At 40.4% G+C, this 21,973-nt stretch overlaps 1 pseudogene; it reads left to right on the plus strand.

The window, feature by feature from the left end:
• The first annotated feature begins 15,954 nt into the window (after positions 1 to 15,954).
• Positions 15,955 to 19,479, plus strand: LOC130096851 (serine/threonine-protein kinase pim-3-like; annotated as a pseudogene).
• Positions 19,480 to 21,973: the final 2,494 nt, after the last annotated feature.

The following is a 21,973-nucleotide window of genomic DNA, read 5'->3' on the forward strand; positions in this document are numbered from 1 at the left end:
CCAGCGCTCACTATGACAAAACAATCAAATCCGTTTACAAAGATTTTTTCTTCATTTTTATTTTTATTCAGGAGTTATGTATATACAAACAATAACTTTTGATAACAGTAGCCTATTGATAAAATAAAAAAAATTGTGCAAATAAATTGTGCAAAAGTCCCCCGCTGTTGCTTCACAGCACGAAGGTCGCTGGTTCGAGCCAGGAGTCCTTTCTGTGTGGAGTCTGCATGTTCTCCCCATGTTACCGTAGCTTTCCTCCGGGTGCTCCGGTTTCCCCCTCAGACCAAAGTCCCACATGTGTGTGATTTTGAGAGTAAAAGCCCTGTGATGGACTGGCCATCTGGTTCAGGGTGATTTCCCCTGCCTCTGGCCTAGAGAAACTGGGATAGCCTCCAGCCCTATGACCCTAGAAGGTCATATAAGGAGTAGAGGAATAGATTGCTACTGTAATGGAACCTTAAGGATGCTTTCCTGTCACATTTCACAAATGCACACTTCAGTTAGCCAACATAATGCAGGTTAATGGGTTTACATCCCGGGCAAAATTGAGCAAATGGGCAAAATTTGAACTGTTTATGACTCTGGTAAAGGAAAACATGTATTGTCGGCGTATTGAGCATTCAGTGTATTATAAGGGTTAAGAACGTGCATGTATACACACTAAAATACACAACATTATACTGCTTTAATTTCAAGATTTACTACTACATTATTAAAATATTTTTTTTATATTATTATTATTTTATTAATTAATTAATTTTTATTTAATTCTTAATTTGACAGGGAGAATGGACAGTAAAAAAAATCTGCCCTCCCTGGGCAGGAGAGTACCAAATCACATTACATACCAAAAGATCAAAATATCCTTACATACGATAAAATACCCCCACAATTGAAAATATATCCTACATATAATCCATCACATAACAATAACACCTGCAACCCAAAATACTACCGAATATCCCCCAATATAAATACTACAAGACATCACACAATGTTACAAATTCAATCCCCAAAAATTATAAAACCATAACAAACCACAAAAATATTCAATAATCACAAACCTAAATCATATTAATAACACCTGAGCTAACATTAAATAAAGTTGTGTTTGTATTAACTAACGTTGACAAAGATTAATAAATACTGTAACAAAGGAATAGCTCCGTGTTAGTTAATTTTAGCTAGGACCTTATTTTTTAAAGTGTTTCCAAAATCTCTTATGGAGCCAATGATTTAGTGTTTGCGCTCTAACGCGACTGCATAAATGATCACAGAATCCAAGAGTTCTTCTAAACAGTGTGTTTCACAGCTGCTAGTAATGCATCTGCTTGACTTATCACCAGACATACAACATAAACAACATTTGTCAGACAAAAAAAGAACATCCCCAAGCGTAAAGCACAATATTATAAAGATGTTATTACCCCATGTTCCTTTAGGGATTAGGAAATAAATTACAGTGGACAGAGGAACATGTTAGTATCTATTAAGGTGTGTGTTGTACCTCTGTGAGGTGATGAGGCTCTGTGCGTCTGAAGGAAGAGTGTTTTTCTGAATCCTGCTAATGTGCTTGGCTGCCCAACTCCTATAGTTTATTGATGGTCAGTATATCTGTCATCATAAAGAAGCGATTAGCATCAGCATGTTTTGAGGAGAGATGGGCTTGAGCTTTAAGGGCAGTTATAATAGGTTTTATTTTTTCAGTATGTGATGTTTTTTCTCATTTGAGTTATCACCATTTTTCAGTGAAAGCAGAAATATGCTAAACGGACCTGTAAACATGCTGTACAATTTGGGTTTGCCATTTGCTATGTTGGTGTGTACCATTCATTTGGAAACCATTTCTCTATTTCCCATTATGTGTAATTGTGGAAGAAATTAATTTAACAAATGTATAACTGTGGAATATGTGTGTGGAGATCTCAGAGGATTTCAGTGCAATTAATAACTTCCGAGATTATTGGAAGTTCAATGTTTTGTCCTTTAGCGCATGTTTAGTCTAGGATGTGTTTTCTAGGTTGGATTTTGTCATTTTGGTTTTGTTTCCATAATATTATTTTCTATATATCTGTTTTTCAGACAGGTTTATGATTAGCATGTGTTAGCTGTGTAATTGGGTAGTTAGGGTTAACCCTCTGGGGACTAAGCCCTTTTTTGTCCGTTTTCTCTATTTTTACATTTTGGCTTATAAATACACCATATGTAATGGAGATGGAACACTATGGGCCCTATCTTGCACCCAGCGCACGATCTGAAACGCAAGTGTCAAAGCGCAAAGCGCAAGTGACTTTGTGGGCGGATCCCGGCGCTGTTGCTATTTTCCCGGCGGGATAAATGCCTCTTGCGCCTGGCGCAAATCTAAAAGAGGTTGGTCTGAAGTAGCTTCATTATTCATAGGTGTGGTTTGGGCGTAACGTGGAATAAACCAATCAGAGCGTCATCTCACATTCCCTTTAAGAGCAGGTGCGCATGTTGCATGGCGGATTGCTATTATAACGGCGGATTCACCAGGCGCGCATCAGGAGCGGTTCACAGCCGAGGAGACCGACGTTCTTGTCAGGACCGTGAAAGACAGAGAAGTGACGTTGTATTGCGTGTTTTGCGTGCACCTGTAAACTATGGCATAAACCCTCATCCAAACACCCTCAGACGGCACTGTTTATTGACTGTCTGAAGTAGAATGCATGCAGAAATAACAAGAAATTCAACGTTCAAATCAGACTTATCTATCTATCTATCTATCTATCTATCTATCTATCTATCTATCTATCTATCTATCTATCTATCTATCTATCTATCTATCTATCTATCTATCTATCTATCTATCTATCTATCTATCTATCTATCTATCTATCCATCTATCTATCTATCGTGGGTGGGTTTCTCCCATCCCCATACAAATCAGCGTCGGTTAAACAGGCGTGGGAGGAAAAAAAACTAAATTTTCATGGACACCACAATGATTTCCCTCATGTGTTAATATTTTTCCTTGTTATAATGTATGATTTGCAAAAATAAAAACTGCTGCATCTGTGTTGATGAGATAATCAAAGTGTATGCGCGTTGTGCACCCGCTACATTATGGCCAAGCATGCGCGCTTAAAATAGCATAATGAACAACGCGCAACGCGCCACTGACTTTAGACTAGGTTTTTTCTGGTCAGTGGCGCAATTGTTTTATAGAACAGCAAAATAGCATGAGGGAAAGTTTGCGCCGGAACACGCCTCCTCTTTGCGCTGAACCGCCCCGGGGAGCGCAAGTGTATTTCTTAGTTAACCGACGTGCGTCTGTGGAGGGAAAAGTCCGCTTTGCGCGGGTGCAAAATAGGAATGATACATGCGTCAGTGTACAAAGTCATTTGCGCCGAGTGCAAGATAGAGCCCTATGTGTTTGGTATCTATGGATTCAGAAGAACCTAAGCTAACAGAAGCATGCATGTAATGTGTTTATAAAGGAAGTATGAGTGAAAAATGTACAATAAACTAGAGAATTTCAAAAACGGAAATTCGATTTTTCTCATTTATTTCTGAAAATCACACATCACACAACAATAGTGATCAGTTTTTGAACAAGAAATATATTTGTCAAAGCCTTTGCTTGACAGACATGTGTAATTGTTAAATAAAATGTGTAAAGAACAATGAAAAATGTAACTTTATTTACAAATAGTCCTAGGCGTTTTTCTTATGAATGCTTAGAATTTTCTAAGCAATGCTTTCTCCTCGTCACTCTCCAGTAATTGTTCCAGAGCGTGTTCCACCTTAAATCTTTACTGCTTGCCATTGAAGGGTTGGTCAAAATCCCTTGCCTCTTCAAATACATCTATAATCATATATCCTTTTGAATGGTTATATACTTCCTTTATAAAAATCAATAATCAAATATATTCATTATCACATAATAATTTTTATATTCTTTGTGCTTGTGAAATTATATTTTCTTAAATGCATGTGATGTAAGTAACCAGTTTCTTTTAGGTGCATTCCAATCTTACTTTGAGATTGCACGTAGTACACGCAGGACACGAAGGCCACGTAACCCACAAGGCCGTTTGTCTCTTTCTCTGGTATCAGTAGAAAGGTTAGAGGGTCCTAAAGGCAGCGTGGGCACATATGATCCTTCGCTGGACATATGGTCAAGCTATATTGAGCGTTACTATCAAACTTTAATTGTTGTATTAAAATGTATTCTTTCCAGTATATTTCCTTCCTTGGGAGTAAATGCCAGTGATCTGTTTTTCTCCCAAACGAGTGAATGTTTTAGCATTATGTTTTGGTATACTTAACTGATAATAAGGAGCTCAGACTCTCTTCAGCCTTGATGGGAGCTGTTATTTGCTAGTGTCTGTTATTTGTGTGTGTGTGCGTATGACATTCTATGTAGGTTCTGGACGTTCGGACCAGACACCCCGGCGCCCTTCTCTAACCTGCGAGGCCACCACAGACCTAAATCCAATGAGTGGACGACAACTATCTTGACTAATGGCGATAGGCACCCCTATCTCCTCACATGTGTTAAATTGTTTAGGCTCTTAATGTTTCTTAGCCAATGAGAATCATTCAACCTGTAAGCAATGACGTAGCTTAGACCTTGGAAATGGTATAACTGCTGTGATCTTTGTAACTGTAAGCGGGGCGGCCTACGAACTCCTGTGTGAGTCTTGAAGCTGACTTCTGCTGATGAAACTGCATACTATCTTCAGTAAAACTTTTCTTTAATTTTTTATAATTCTGACTCCGGGTCTTCATTCTTCATATCTGGTTCTGGGTCTTTTACTGTATACCCCTTACACCATTATAAAAGTGCTAAAACAATAAATAATGTTATAATTGTATGTATATAAATATATATATTATAATTGTTCTGTCTCTCTCTCATATTTCTCTGATAATCCGCTCCGTAAGCCTCCGTTCGCTCTCTCTTCTTCTCTTCATTCAACGCTGTTTGCGTCATATCCCTAACTATATAGTACCACCCCTTGCAAGGCTACAGAGTCCTCTGATTTGCTAGATACGTCATGGTAACCTTCCTCTGATTGGATAAGAAAAATATTTCGCCATCGGCAATTTTTCCATTGGTTGTTGCTTGCGGAATCTGCCAAACAACATCGATTTCATTGGCCCTTTACATAGTGGTATTGCGCAACAAGGAAGTGTGTATATTTACAAGCCGGGTAAGTTATCACTGTTTTCAGCGGAATCTGAGGAAGACGGTAAAAAAGACTGCACCTCTCTACCATTAATAGTTTTTAAGATATTTACACATTTTTAAAAGTATGCCATTTTGGGCGGCATACACGCTCGTTGGCTGTGTGCACTCAATACGACCAGTGGCTCTCTTCGTGAGAGATGGGAGCCAAGCTTCAGTGCCTCAGCTCCCTGTCTGCTGAGCTGGTGCAGTGGCTGCGATCATGGGGATTGCAGAAGGAGCTGGCGGAGGAGCTCGAACGGGTTTCTCTTGCTTCTGGCGGTGTTGCAAGCCTACCAAGCCAAGCTCCTCAAAGCCCTGGACTAGGGTCAGGGGCGCAACTGCACATTTGCTGAGGGGTGTGCAAGATCGGTGTTAGCGCATGGAATGCAAGATCAGATAAATAGGCTACTTCTTGAGAAAACAGCTCCCTTGGTTGTGTTACGTAACTAGCCTATATCTTCTTCTTCTTTAGTGCTGCCTAACGGCGTATGCGACTTCACGATGATATTGGTCTCGGTCTAGCACGGCGTGTAGAGTTTGTGCTGTTGTTAATTGTAGCCATGTTTTAATGTCACTGAGCCATGTTTTTTTTGGCCGTCCTGGTCGTTTTTTCCCTTCGATTTTTCCTTGCAGGATTGGTGGCATATGTGGCTAAATCTGTGTGATAAGACTATTCTCCTTGATGCCCCACACTCACTCTCTGGACTTTTTGGAAGTTCATACCTCGTCAGGTCCAGGCTCCTCCTGGTCCCTCAGATCCTTCTTCAGGGATGAGTTTCTGGATGGACGGTCAGAAGGCGTGCGAGTACAGGGCAGAGACGCCGCGGCAGGAGGAGGCCGAAATCCAACCTGAGGGCCTTCCAAGAGAAAGGAGAAGATATTCGTCTTTGTCATTCAAAACTGGATTTTATGTCACCCATCGCCCTCCCAAATGATCAGATTGGGCCATTAAAGCTGGGTGATACACTCCCCTCTTCTTCCCTCTTTCAGATTGGGTATTAAAGAAGGGCTATGCTCCTTATGAATATCTGTAAGGTTGAGCTTGACATAAAAATCTGTCGCTCTCCCCAGTTCATGGACAGGGTTGTGCTCTATGGCAGGTATCCCTATGTGTGTAGAGCTCCAATATGGTCTACGTCAACTCTCTCACTTGTCGAGCTCTTCGGTGTTTCGAATTGGAGCTTAAAGCAGGGTTGTAGGCTCCCCTTGCAAGGGTTGGTTAGAAAACTCATTGTTATATGTAGACAGATGAAAGCTGAAAGGGACCAAGTCGCAATAATAAGCAGCCAATTTATCAGATTGGGTTAATAAAGCAGAGCTATGCACCTTTGTGTATGGGTTGATGCCCATTCCCAGGCTAGTTAAAGGTCAGAGCAGGGCTTTTGACAGGGTGAAATGGCCTGTGCCGCGGTTAGTGATCCATTCTCTTTATTAAGACTGGATAAAACATAGAAGCTTTCAGTACGCCGCTTCATTAAGGCTAAAAAAATGTGTTAGTGGGCGTTATGATAATATGCAGAGTTGCTGTAAGCGACTCCACACTTCATCTATTGCCTGGTTAGGCTGCAGGTTGTAGTACCGTGGACTTAGCCGAGGCTTAAGGTCCTTGCACACTGAGTCCAAAATTTTTGTATGGTAAAAAATAAATACGACCTCACGTTGTGTCAATCACGTTTACACACCGCCTCCAAAACTTTCGTCCGTCATAAACAATTCGGATCGGGTTCAATTTTCTGTGTTTTTCGCATCCGTAGCAAGCATTTTGAGAGGTGTTTTGACAATTCAGAGCCACCGAATGACAAATACGAACAAACGAATACGAAAATTTCGGACTCAGTGTGCCAGGACCTTTAGTCTTAACTCTACCCTAGTAGCTCTACTATTAGCTGCTCTAGGTTCAGCTGGTGGCTCAGACTAGTCTGATGCAAGATTCCCCATCAGAAATGGTTGAGCATGGAAGCTTGGGGGCTTTTTTACTCGCACCAATAACACTGGACTTTCTAGAGAGCAAGGCTGTGGTGCCATGGCTGCTGATCCTTATATGCAGGGCCAAGGACCATCGAGTTCTTCAGTGCTTAGCCTGATAAGATTGTGCTTGGTTAAAACTTTCACAGCCCACAGGGAGGCATTGGTCAGCATAGCATAGTGGGTGTTAACGGTAACACTTTATTTCAATAGTCCACTTTAGACATTCTACTAACTATAAGTAACTTTGCAGCAACAAGTCAACTAACTGTCATTAGAGTATTAATAGACTGTCTGCTTAACCCTTTAGGCACTAGAGTTTTTTTCCTAAAACGTTTGATTTTGACATCTTAATTTCAAAAGGCTATATCTTAAAAGTGATAAAAGATAGAGACTTTCTGTAAACTAGAGAAATATTTAGGATGGCCCAACGTTTATGTAGGGATTACTTTTTCCCATCTAATTTGCATATTAAGACGTCATATGGTGGCGGCAATCTTGGATTATAGAATTTTCATGAAAAGGCACATGTTTAAATGATAAAATGCAGCACTTCTTTCCCCCCAAAATGTCCATCACCTTCTGTATGCTATATTGCACAATACTGAATGCTCAGGTATATAGTAAGTAGTAAACAAACTGTGTAAATCATTACTAATAAATGGTAGAAACAAACCAAATGCATGTAGTGGTTGGCCTTTTGCTGTAGAGATTTTCCATTTTCTACATACAGTAGGCACTCTGATTCCATGTATGGGGCACATATATATTATTCATATGACACACAAACACAAGTAGACAAGACCTGTTTAGTTCAAACGCTCACTCGCCACGGCAAGGCACAGATCATGAGTGAGATGATACGAGCAGCGCGGCCAGATCGAGTGTGCACAGCTCGGACTGCTGTCATTGTCATTGCGACTCCTCACCCTGCCTCCACGTCGCCCCCTAACTGTCCTATGAATACTTCGACCTCGTCTAACATACCCAGTGGCATTAGACAAAGTCTCCACCACAATACAGTCGCCGCGATTGCGGAGAGGCTCTGATAAAATGGCTCACTCGCACACTAGCTCCGCTTTTGTTCGCATTGATTCAATGCGCTCTAACTCGAAGATTTTGTATAGAAGGATGACGTTTTTTTGATTCGGGGATGAAGTATGACATGTCTGCCATCCAGTGGAGGCGAGGTCGAATGAAATTTGACACCCTATTTGACAAAATCGGCCGTTTTATTAAGTGTCGCATCTTGTTGAGTAAACTCGACCGTGGCGCCTAGAGGGTTAATATTTGCTAACACTTAATTTTTTTGGTCCCCCAACAGATTACTGACTATAAGCAACTCTGCAGCAACAAGTCACCTAACTGTCATTAGAGTATTAATAGACTGTCTGCTTAATTTCTGCTAACACTTTATTTTGATGCTCCCCCAACAGACTACTGACTATAAGTAACTTGGCAACTACAAGTCAACTTATTCTCCTTACCCGGACCCTAACACCTAACTCTAACCTAACAGTCTACTGACAGTCTACTAATACTCTAATGAGAGTTAGTTGACATTTAGTTGAAAAGTTACTTATAGTTAGTAGAATGTCTGAAGTGGACTATCGAAATAAAGTGTAACCGTGTTAACCTCCCCATAGCGTCAGCAACTGACGCAGCGTTGAGTTCCCTCAAATGTGTACATCTTCGGGTTACGTATAACCCTGGTTCCCTGAGAAGGGAACGAGAGACGCTGCGTCACATTGCCATGATTCGGCCATGCCTGTGCGTCTTCCAGACAATCAAATCGAATGACGTGGCTCCCCTTAATATCCACAGGCGCTCCGTGTGACATTACAGGACTGCCGTCGGGCAATAAGATCAGCATGATTTAATACTTGCTTCAGACACTGGGTTCCACGGGACGCGTTCCTCCATCACGTCAGAAACAAGCACAGTGTCTCGTTCCTTTCTCATGGAAACCGGGATTACATACATAACCCTAAGATGATTTCAGGTTTAAGTTTCATTTTGTATGATGCAATAAATTAATACAAAAGTAATTCAAATAATGAACAACTTCTTGTGCCTCCTGACCCTTTCATTGAATAGCAGATTTTCCTACCATTGGAGCAATTTAAGCATGATGTAGCAGAGCTTTTATTGTTAACTAAATCTTAATGTCACGACTTGTTTTGGTTCATGTTTCATGTCAGTCATGTTTCAAGTCTTGTCATGTGATTCCCTTGCCCTCATGTGATCCTGCCATGTGCTTCCCTAGTCTTTTGTGTTTGGTAGTCATTGGTTAATTGTCTAAATCATGTTCACAGGTGTGTCTCGTTTAGTCATTAGTAGTCTGTATTTAAGCCCTCATGTTTGCCATGTGTCTTGGTCAAGTATTGTTTTGTGTAACCACTGTAGGTAAGCTCCATGTCCATGTCCATGTCCATGTCCATGTCCATGTCCATGTCCATGTCCATGTCCATGTCCATGTCCATGTCCATGTCCATGTCCATGTCCATGGTTTCATGCCACGCAATGCCTTTGTTTTATGTTTGATCTTGTTTTGAATAATATTAAACTGCATTTGGGTTCTGCGAACTTGCCTCCAGTGGATAAATGTTACACTAAAACTTTATACAAAAAATGTGTTAATTAAAATAAAACTGAAATAGACTGAAATTCGCTGGTAAACTGAAAAATTTAACTGTTCATTTAAAAATTAACTGTTTTTATTCAAGTCAAAAATCATTGAATCATCCTAAAAACATTGATTTATGTACAGTAACATGATTTCTATATAAGTGTATATCACAAGTTCCTTTGCAATTTACTCAATTAATATGAGGTCATAAATATTGCATACACAATAATTATTATAGATTTTAACTGTGGTTTATAATAGTTTTAGATCAATTACAGGATGCCACAGTGCAGTAAGTTACCGAAAACAGCTTGAAATTTCACATCAACCATCAACGTGCTGAAGTCAGTCTTGGCAATCTGCACTTGCTGGCGGTCAAAGCAGACATCGGCCAACCTCCGGTCACGCGTGCATCCCAGTTTCCCCGAAGCATCCCGGGTCACAGAGCCTCTTTGCTTGTCATTAGCTCAGTGCTACACTGATGAGTGTTGACAGACATCTAGACTTCAGCCCTTCACGTGGCTCTCTCAGGTTCCTCTGGGAGTCCCATGGCTTGGATGCAGTTCCAGGTCACTAAGTCAAGGTGAGCTTCCCACACACACTCCCCATCACACACACGTCGCCTCTGTGAGCTTGAAGAAATGTCAGCGCGTCCCAGGAGGAGCTGGCTAATGTCAGGACGGGCATCTGGCACGATGCAGGCCAAGCGGAGCTCCAGTCCAGCTGTGCATGAATCTGTGATTCGACTAATTGTGACGTTATTGATTGCTGTCCCGAACCTCCACTTTTCCCCGGATAAGGAAGATTGATAGACTTGTCATTTTGTCATCAAGGTAGAAATGTCTGACCCTTCTGTAGTTATTTCAGGTTTTTTTCTTCTTTTCTTAGGGGGTTTGCTCTTCAAGAGCTCATGACAATATGCACATGCATATTTTTTGTGCATGCATATTAATATTTGTAGACACAAACTAAACGTTTGTGTATAAAAAACCTTTATACATCTATTTGCATGCACAGATTGTTACATTGCTGATGTAATCACAAATTGTGTGTTAATCAGTGTTTGCATGAAATTTATATATTTATATATGTCATTTGTGTGGCTTTTTTTATGGTCATGGGTTTGGCTTTGGATAAAAGCACTCTACAAGAAAAAATATATATATATATTAGGTTTAATTTTAAGATTTATGTATTTGAATTGCATATAAAATTTATAGTTTTAACAAATAAATGTGATGCTAATGTACTAATAATAAGGATCAGGTTTATATATTTATCATCAATAAATCTAATTTGTTAACTAATGAATATTGTTGGTTCCACAGCAAGTCATATTTTAACCATGTTCATACTTTTTAACTGAAGATATTTTATTGTTTTCATATTGAACAGATATATGGTGATTCTAAGAAATATTTTTGAGTGCATTTGCCAAAATTAGTGATGCACAAAAACACATGGATATGATTTTGTTCCTAATCTCTCACTGTAATATGAAATTAATTATTATTTTAATTTTAATATTTTGAACACACGCTACATTTTGAAAACAAGAGGAAAAAACTATCAGTGTTTGCATGAAATATGACTAAACCTGGATCATTTCATGTTTACACTGATTTTACATGTAAAGTTTCTGCTATCTGATCAGTTCAAGTTGTTTATCTTTTCAGGCTCGATTTCCAGCCTGAATCTCTGGCTTTTAAAGACCGTTTTAATGAAATTGCATTGCAAAAGTGTGAAAGAAATTGCACTTCATTACACTGCAACATCTTTAGAGTAAATCTGTAATTCGATAAGAAACATGTACTGTTTATAACTACATTTGTGAGTTCAGATGATATGCTGTTTTAAACAGCCAGCCATACCTGGGATTTTCCATTTAATAACTTATACTGCACACAATTAATACAAAATCTCACACCACTACTGATGAACTGTATAAACACAGATCTATGCAAAGTGTTATACATGAGGCTCCATGGTGTTTATAAGAGCTAACTGTTATCAGCAAAGCAAATTTGGTATTAGCAAAAAATGTCTTTTAAATATAGACGTATGCAGCCCATTCGCAATTATTGTCTGTATAATTGACCCACAATACGTCTAAATGCATAAATTCTTAGATCCTATAACAAATCAAAGCCTTATAGAGTTCACGAATTAAGTTGTCTCGGAGTCAGAAGACTGTAATGTTTGTGAAATGAACAGAAAGACATTCATCTCATGTGACTGAGCTGAAATGCTGAATTGATTCACTAAAGGCCAGCCATGTGTGAAGCTGAGTTATATTGCATGTGGAAGAGCAATATAGGAAACTGATTCAGCTGCTTTATTGAGCGAAGTTCAGTTTGGTGGATTTGCCCTTGTGCAATTTCATGGAAAAATAAAGGAAATCTACATCACATATTCTGAAGAAAATGAGAGTGAGAACCGTGACTTTCAAAAGTATTTAGTAATATATAGTTAAGGTGTTCAGGGGCATTTCTTCCTGTCTGGCGTGAAATTGGCGTGATTTAAATTTTTAAATTGTGCGTAGCCTATACATAACAGGACGTATGAATATTTTCAGATTTGTCCTTATCAGAACCTGTGCAAATTTCCCTTTATAAAATCTAATCAGCAGAATATTGTGTGTACACTGTAAACAAAAAAAAGCCTACCTTAAATTAAGTACAATCAACTAAGTCATTTCAACTTAAATTACATTATACTGACTTAATCATTTTTCAATATTTTTTACAAGTTTCGACTCATTTTTTAACTTATTTTGATGAGTTAAAAAAACAATATAAAACATATGTTGTCGTAACGTGATGATCATATCTTTTTTACAGTGTACATGCATTCCCAGCCCGTCTCCTCCCGAAAATAACCACATATGGAGCTTACAACACCTACCTTGGACAACCTCATCTGCATATAATTTCTATATGCACATTCTCATCCATGTGATATTATTGTGTTTAACGGTAGCCTACAAGATGCAAGGAAAATATGAAACACATTTGTCCTAAAAATCATCCTCGTATTCTTATTTTACAAGAAAATATCAACATATATGTTAAACAAAATACATTTTTGCCGAACTTGTATTTAATTCTTTCCAGATATTGTTTTTTAACAGAATTATATTACTCTTGTTCATTCCCATTGGCAAAATATTGAGAGGCTGCTCACGGCAGTCAGAGCCAACGGGTGGAGCTTGATGTCTAGCTCCGCCTCTCTTGATGTAATGGGTGGAGCTCGAAGGTCCAGCCACACCCTCAACCTAATTAGGTGAAGCTCCACCCATTAGGGGAGCTGAACATCATTTGTACCACTTGTAAATATTTGTAATTGTTTTAAACAAACCATTTATGCAGATCTGCCTATGAAGTAAACAGAATATTTCAGTATTTTTACATACTTATTTTGCAGTGTAAATACAATTGTCTGACATCAGTGCATCACTACATTTTAAAAGAGGTTGCCAAGGAACACATGCAGCAACAAAGACATGCTTAAAGATTGGGGTGATTAACATTTATCTGGATATCACCATTGATTGTGCAATTGCTGAAGCATTGATCAAATAAGTGTGCACAAGAGTGCCAGAGGCAAGGATATCGCTTCAGCATCGTCTCTCCGCGTAGTTCGGCCGCCAGTAAGACTGCAGGGTCACTGTACAGTCGTGCTTCGCAAGCAGGGGTTGGTGTAGATTGTCTCAGTGCAGCTGCTTTACAAACCCGTGGCAACAGAACCAAGGAAGTTCATTCCCACAGGCGCTCTAGGGTTCCTAACTAAGAGAAAGTGTTGCCTTGTAACCTGTTGTGTTGTAGCTGTTGTTACTTGCAACTTTCTTGTTACAGTGTAGAGTAACCAAGCTACATTGTAACAAAAAAAAAGTATTGCTGGCAAATGACAGTACGACTACAGAAAGGTGTGCACACTATGCTACAAATAAAAAAGTAAACTAAAGTTTAACCATACATCTTGGATGGAGATAACCAGAGGATTGGCTGACAGACACGAGAGGTATTTCTCCATTAGGCGACAGGACACAGATGATTCCCTGACTGCTCAAACATTAATCCACGTACGCTTTCTTCGTTTCTTTCGCCGCCATCTTTGCGTTTTTTTTGTGCATTCGTTGAATGACAGCGTTACATACAGGTGAAACTCGAAAAAATTTAATATCGTGCAAAGGTTCATTTATTTCAGTAATTCAACTTAAAAGGTGAAACTAATATATTATATAGACTCATTACATGCAAAGTGAGATATTTCAAGCCTTTATTTGTTATCATTGTGATTATTATGGCTTATGGCTATGAAAACCTTTTCACAATATTCTAATTTTGAATTTGGGGTTTTCATAAGCTGTAAGCCATAATCACACAGGAACGTGATTGTCAAGAAGGGCTAGAGACGTGGATGCCAATAATACAAAAGCTTTATTTAAATACTCATAATGATTTTAAAAGATATCAAACCTGGGTCACCAACATTCACAATACAAAAGAGACCACGAGACAAAGGAGGCCGAGGCTTAACGGCAGATGCATGAACTCCGTAAGCACAAGGCTTCTATATCACTCTCAGCACCCCGTGTACAAATATCAGCACACACACTGCAAAAAAGTCAAGAAATAATCACACAGCACTCTGTGACGAGCCCCCCACCACCGTGTAAGAGCCTAGTAGAGGCCTGCCCTGAAGCCTCGGCTCCTGCAACGAGAGCAGAAAGATTACTACAGGTCTCAATATACATTAATGAAACTCACGAGAGATAAAAAAAGATTACTACAGGTCTCAATATACAACAATGACACTCACTCCAACATACACAAATAATAAACGTTTAAATTAGTAAGCTAGAAACCACAAAAAATGAAAATATGAAGGTCAAGGTTTAGTGCCAACGCTGGGTATTACCCTCACTGACCTTCTATCAGCACCTTGACGGAAATCACAAATCAACCAAATACAACACTGCAACCACTCAAAGTAAACCAATCAGAACAGTCAATAGCACAAAACAATAATAAATGAATATACTGAAAAAAATAAGAAAAATACCAAAAACAAAACAAATACAAACACTTGGAAAGTATAGTGTGGCAGACACCAGCGATCACGGTGGCCCGTAGCTACTGGAGAACGAACAGGCGTCACACCAGACGCCTAGGCTGTGCACACACACGTGTGTTGGGACGAGTTTGTTATCGAGATAATCTTTAGGTATAAAACAGCAGCGTCAAATCAGCGTTGCCCACCAGGCGTCGCAACACATCTATTTCTCCTTTAATTCATACCAGTCGGCCATCCACGCCACGCATACACAGGACACGGGACACAACATCCCTTGAAGCACGGAAATGCGAGAGGGCATACAAAAGGGAGAGCCGCCGCCGCTCAACGCTCACTCCGTGAGCTATCCCCGCAGCTCAAAGCGGAAGCACTACAGGAACAAGGGGCGGTCCCACGGGCAATGACGCGACCCTCGACCGGCAAGCACACTCAAGAAGTGACTACATGTTCTTTTTATACCATCCCACCCTGTTCGTGATTGGACCCGCACTTCCCCAAACACATCAGTTTAATTATTGAGCCACAATAAGTCCCACTACAGATAGCTTTGTTCAAACTTTATAGTTTGGGGCTATACGCTAAGACGTGGTAAGACGACCAATATGGTTATTTTTTGTGGTTTATTGCGCCTTAACTCTCAAGCAGTTCCCGCTGTGTCATTGGTTCTTTATCGCTTTAAAGTGTTGAAAACTATATTTTACCGCTGACACAAATTATATAATTAATATCAAGTATTATATTTGATACTTATACGATATATACAATTTGATTTGAATTCAATCATTTAAAACCACGTGAGTCGTGACGCATTTTCAATCTTTTTTTTCTCATTTATTATTCAGCGCCTCTAGCGCGAGCTATTGTGACGTCACATTTAGAACGTATTACTGCTACCATGAAAGTCACTTGCTCATTTTGTAGGTAGAAGCTTTGGATTATCTGTTATCAGAGTGACAAAGTTTTTATCATGGGACAGCTAAGTTCACGACCGAACATAGCGCATACACGAGCTGAGTGTGTACACCAACCCTGTGTACTTCTCAAATACACCACCAACACGGCAGATAACCATCTTCATCGGCTTGATGAGATGCTTGTTGGGGCTGGTGACATTGTTGGAGGGAGAGAGGAGATAAAGAGCAAGAAGAGTTTCTGGAAGTGGCCCGCTCTCCACTTTCCTCGCCGCAGAGCAGAGATGCTCACAAGTCTCTGAGCTAGAGTCCAAGTCAAGTCTCAAGTCTCTGAGCTAGAGTCCAAGTCAAGTCTCAAGTCTTTGAGCTAGAGTCCAAGTCAAGTCTCAAGTCTCTGAGCTAGAGTCCATGTCAAGTCTCAAGTCTCTGAGCTAGAGTCCAAGTCAAGTCTCAAGTCTCTGAGCTAGAGTCCAAGTCAAGTCTCAAGTCTCTGAGCTAGAGTCCAAGTCAAGTCTCAAGTCTTTGAGCTAGAGTCCAAGTCAAGTCTCAAGTCTTTGAGCTAGAGTCCAAGTCAAGTCTCAACTCTTTGAGCTAGAGTCCAAGTCAAGTCTCAAGTCTTTGAGCTAGAGTCCAAGTCAGTCTCAAGTCTCTTGTGGTTATAATAAGTGTTGCATCACGTACAACGACCCATCCAGGCTTCATAGAACACTGCATATCTATATCTATATATAAGAATATATAATCAATTCAAAGCATGTAATATATTATTATGACTCCTTTATCTATTAGCATAAAGTATCAGCTTTGATTTTTGTATGTAATCAGTGTAAACAGGCTATTGCAACATGACAAAAACACCAAGAATGCTTTACTTTTATGTTAATATCTGTATTTTGTCGTGAAAAAATTTGTGCGATCTCTCATCCGTGTGTGGCTCGTGATTTCCACGCCCCCGCCATCACTTGCAGATCCATGTAGGCCTAATGTGCACTGCCTACGCAACTAATCATAGCTTATAAACTACTGTAAGTCAGCAACACATCCCAGACACTCAAACCAGTGCAACATTATAACTAAATGAAACAACAATAATCCTGTAACCTGTTTGCAGACAACGTTAATAATTAACGTAATGGAAGCCAGCGGCACGTAAATTATTACGTTCCAACCACCACAAGTTTGGCAATTAAACAAACGCTCATTAATATTTCATAAGACAGTCGGAGTTAACCTCCCGTAACGTTAGGTTGTAGCTAAAGCAAGAAGCAAGCTAACGGTAGATGGTCAATGCTGAGCTAAACATGTTTACTGACCTCAGGGTGTGTTTTCAGATGCCTGATGAAATTAGATGTGGTTGATCCAGAATCTTTTATCCTGATACCGCATATTTAGCATTGAGCACTTCTTTTGTTTGGGCCGTCTTGTTTGAAGTTTTTAAACCCAATGCTTACAATGAATGGCACAGCAGCGGCCGGTGCAGTTGACATGTTTGTTTGTTGTCTTCTTATGTGTGGTCGCGCGCGCAGCCGATACGTAGTACGTGTTACATGGGCAGGTTATAGGTAACGGAGGGAGGGGGATAACAGCGAGCTCATCAGACGTTTCCTAAAAATAAACATTGTTCACGAGTCCCACAGCTCGAGTCCGAGTCGAGTCTGAAGTCTTTCGAGGGCGAGTCTCAAGTCGAGTCTGAAGTCACTGTGTGTGTGACTTAAGTCGCACTCGAGTCCGAGTCTCAAACTCGAGTCCCCATCTCTGCCATAGAGCTGCAAAATACAGCCTGGCTCAGGCTGAGAAAGAGTTCCAGAATAATTCGGGATTATATCGGAGATTTAGCCAAGGAATAATAAACAGAACTGAATGCGCCTTGCGGAAGAAGTCAAGTCAAGTCAAATGTATTTATATAGCGCTTTTCACAATACAGATTGTATCAAAGCTGCTTCACAGTATCAATCAAAACAACCTAAGAGTGTTTGTTTATTACTGGAAAAAAGACATCCAAGTTTGGTAGAGCTAGTCAATGGTATGTCAATGGAAGAACACCCGAACCAGTCTAAAATAGTCCAAATATAAACACTTATTATAGGTATACCGTAGTGATTCAGGATAAGACACAAACACGGTTTGGAAAACGGATTCATGATGTACTCGCTCATTTGATAATTTTTTTAAAATTTTGAACACAAGAAAAGTTACGGACAGCAGCTTTAAAGTTGCAATTTAAAAATGAAATGAAAGATTTTGATCTTCACGGGCATGATTTGAGAGTAGTTTTATTAGATGCCATTACAAAACCAGTCAGTATGTGAGAATTTAAACTCAGAAACAAATAGATTTGCATTTTTAGAGAAGTTTAATTCAAGAAATCAAGTCAAAAGTGCCCCTAAATGAAGAACCATTCTAATTTTGTTCATAATTTTTGTTTAATTTAACATATAGCTCCAACTTCTGAAGTCCTCCATGCTGCCGAGGAACAGCCAGAGCAGGACGTCCTGGTCAAGGGTAAGAATAAGTCATCTATGAGATTTAAAAAATATTATTATAACTTATAAAATAAAATGTATATATATAATTGAATTTCATACTGACTATGATTGTTTCTTTTAATAGGCCCCATTTGCGAGCGTTATAAAGTTGGCCAGAAGCTGGGCGAAGGAGGATTTGGCTTGGTCTATGAAGGAACTCGACGCAAGGATGGACTTAAGGTTTCTTTTTTCTTCTTACAAAACTTTGCATATCTGTTCAGGATTTATGATTGCTATGATATGACTAATTTCTGTGCACATGCTAATTGGTAATTCTTGGTTTTGTTGGTCAGGTGGCTGTGAAGTTTTCACTGAAGACGCCAGAATTGCCATATATCAAAGTGGTGAGTAGGCTGTGCTCTCTATGTTATTGCTTCTCAGTCAGTTTATAACATTTTCTGTTAATTTTATCTGTTTTGATTTGTGGACTATGTCCTTAATTGGGAAACCACCTCCATCTAACTGTCATATTTTCTTTCTTTTAGCCTGGTCATCCCAAACGCCTCCCCACTGAAATCGGCCTGACATTGATGGCCAAAAGGGCCACTGGGTTCCTCAGATAATTAAACTGCTGGACTGGGAGGACAACACAGACCACTACATCATGGTCATGCAACGGCCCTTTCCTAGCATGGACTTTTTTAGTTTCATGGAGCTCCCTCGATGAGCGGACTGCACGACATGTTATGCGCCAGGTCATTCATGCTGCTCAAATTCCCTGCAAGCGCGGTGTCTTCCATCGCGACATCAAACTGGAGAACTTCCAGGTGAACCAGAACACCATGGAGGTCAAGTTGATTGACTTTTGGTGCGGTGCGCTCATGAAGAACACTGCCTTCAATGTCTTCAGTGGTATGTGTTATGAACCGCTTTGTCCATTAGCTCACATAAACGCATCCTATGTATAGTCAACATGCTGTGGAAATGTATTAAATATCAGACAAAATCTTTTTCCTCCAGGCACAAAGATGTACTGTCCTCCAGAGGTCAAATTCTACGGCAGGTACCAAGCGAAGCCGACGACAGTGTGGTCTCTAGGCGTCCTCCTCTTTGTAATGGTGTGCGGAGCTTATCCCTCAGACAGAGACCTGTTCATGATCAATGCAAACATCTGGAGCAGCCTATCCTGGCCTATCACAAGGTGAGATCTTCATCAAAGAACAAAGAAGGACAATTTGAATTGTCCAAGAGCTTCAAAGAGTGCATGTGTAAATTACAAGCTAATAGTCAGACATCTCTCTTGTCTCTTTTTGCACAGAATGCTGCCAGATGATTTGTGATTGTCTGCAGCCTAAGCCACAGCAAAGACTCGTCCTGGAGCAGATGCATCTCCATGACTGTTTTAAGGTAAGATTAGCTAAATGTTTCGTGTTTTTTATTTTTTTTATTGTAATCATCATAAACTGGTTGCCAAGTCAAATTTGCTTTAAATGTAATGCATTTATACAAATAAGACTGATTTATGTTTTTATTTCAGGTCATGGAGTAAGACACAGAGAAGTCAGCAGACAACTCCTGTCACGACCACCCTGTTGAGTCCTGTCTTCAGTCAGTGTGGCGAAGCAGGGCGGGGCCGAGAGCTGTGGGAGCGAGGCAGGTGGAGCGAAGACACCTGTGAGACACATCAGTTTCGAGTCCCATGAAGGAGCTCCGGACGGATATGAGGAGGAGGGACGACAGAGAAGACGAGAGAAGACCACACCTGCAGGGGCGGATCTACGGGGTGGTAAAGGGTGCTTCCACCCCTGGGATACAGTCTTGCCACCCCTGTTGCCACCCCATTTATAAATCAGATAATATTTTTTAAGTATATTTTATGTTCATAGCCTATGTTGAAGGCCAAGGAGACCCGCACCAAACTCCTCTCAAACAGAAATCGCCGATTTAGAATCCCCTCCCCCTCACAATGGTTTCACCCATCACCAGCACGGCAGCGACCCCCGCGAAATTTCACCAGTCACTCACGCCAGCAGGCGCAGTGTTGCCAACTTAGCGCCTTTGTCGCTATATTTAGTGACTTTTCAGACCCCATTAGCGGCAAAAAGCGACTAGCGTCAAATCTAGCGACTTTTTTAGACAAAGCTCAGTAACCTCCAAATGTTGCCAGTAATTAACTATCCTGCGAGCGCGAGCTCTTGCTTTCTCCCTGCCGTCGCTCTCTCTCTGCATCTCCCCTGTTCAGTGAATGGTTGGTTGAGAGGAGTATCTAGTCAAAGTATTTACAATTTTACTAAGGATTAAGATTCAATTGACATGGATAGATGATTTGGAATTGTACGACATGGTTCTAACCAACATGCTATTTTTACGTTTGACAAAACTGCATTTTTTTTAATCTCCTGGGGAGCATACCCCCAAACCCCCCAAGAATTGCTTTTTCACAAAGTACAATTTAAGTATAGACTACACAGACTGTTGATAGTGATTACACAGAGAAAGGGTCCAAAAACCCAGCTACATCTCTGATTTGACTCCCACTCCGTGTAATGTAGTGTAGAGAACAAAACACATTCAATGAGAACCGTAGCATTCTACATTATGAATAATGTCCATGCCCCCCTCCTGAAACCTCATGCCACCCCAGGAAAAAATCTCTAGATCCGCCACTGTCCACAGGTGTATAAACAAACTGCTTCGGTGTGTCGCATAGACGTCGTCATCGTCTTGCTGCTCCCTCCCCGTTCTGTGATTGGTCCCCTCGCTGAGGCGGAAATGTGGTCCATGGTATCCAGACTGCCTAGCTGCGTGAATAAAATTGCAAAGCCAGTATGGGGAAACCCAGGCTAGAAATAAATGAACTTTTGCACAATATTCAAATTTTTCGAGTTTCACCCGTACTTCTGACCGTTCTCGTCCTGGCGGATGATAAATGATCCGGGCATCAGTTGCCGGTTGCCCTCATTAGCTCTGCGTCTCATATGCTGCTGTACATCAAACCAGACTTTGTTGGCAAGACCCTCAGGTGTATTTGGATTCAGTGCTGAGACCACTTGACTTTCGGAAAGTCTGCCGCCGTTAACACAGGATGGTGGGATGTTTTGTCACATCCGTCTCGGCGAAGATTTTTCACAACTTCAATGAAAACGTTGTTTCTAGTGATAAACTCGGGATCTTTCAACAGACACCAGGATGGGCTGATCGGTGGATCATCTATGTAACGGTTAAGCCCCGCACATAGCCCGACACCGTGGGATTCACCTTTCCCGTTTTCCACGGTGGCATAAAACTGACGGAGAGCCTGGTTTAGGTCAATTTTGGTTATTGTTTTGAAATCAATAGCCAGATCTTTCTCGGCACACCGATTTTGAACAGCGAACAGATGCACTTTTGCGAACAGCGAATGTCCTGTCCATCTGTTTCCAACACTCATCAACGCTTTCACCACCCATTAAGTCAAAATTGACAACAAAATCTGTCATTTTGAAACTATTTGGCGCAGTAATACTGAATAGTTGCGCAGTAATACTAATGTAATGCGGTCACAGGTGTTTGTTGAGTAATTTACAACGGCTTCGAACACGGCTCAACTAATCAGAATCAAGGACTGGAACTATCCATTTTATAAAGGACAGCAGCTAACAGGACGAAGAAGATATAATCAAAACATTAATGCAAATGCTACAGCTAAATAGCTGGTAAAACACAGATTATGGTAAATACTGTAATGTATCAT

The sequence above is a fragment of the Rhinichthys klamathensis genome, unplaced genomic scaffold, assembly GCF_029890125.1.
Source record: "Rhinichthys klamathensis goyatoka isolate OS25496 unplaced genomic scaffold, OSU_Roscu_1.1 h1tg000207l_1, whole genome shotgun sequence".
NCBI classification, from domain to species: Eukaryota; Metazoa; Chordata; class Actinopteri; order Cypriniformes; family Leuciscidae; genus Rhinichthys; species Rhinichthys klamathensis.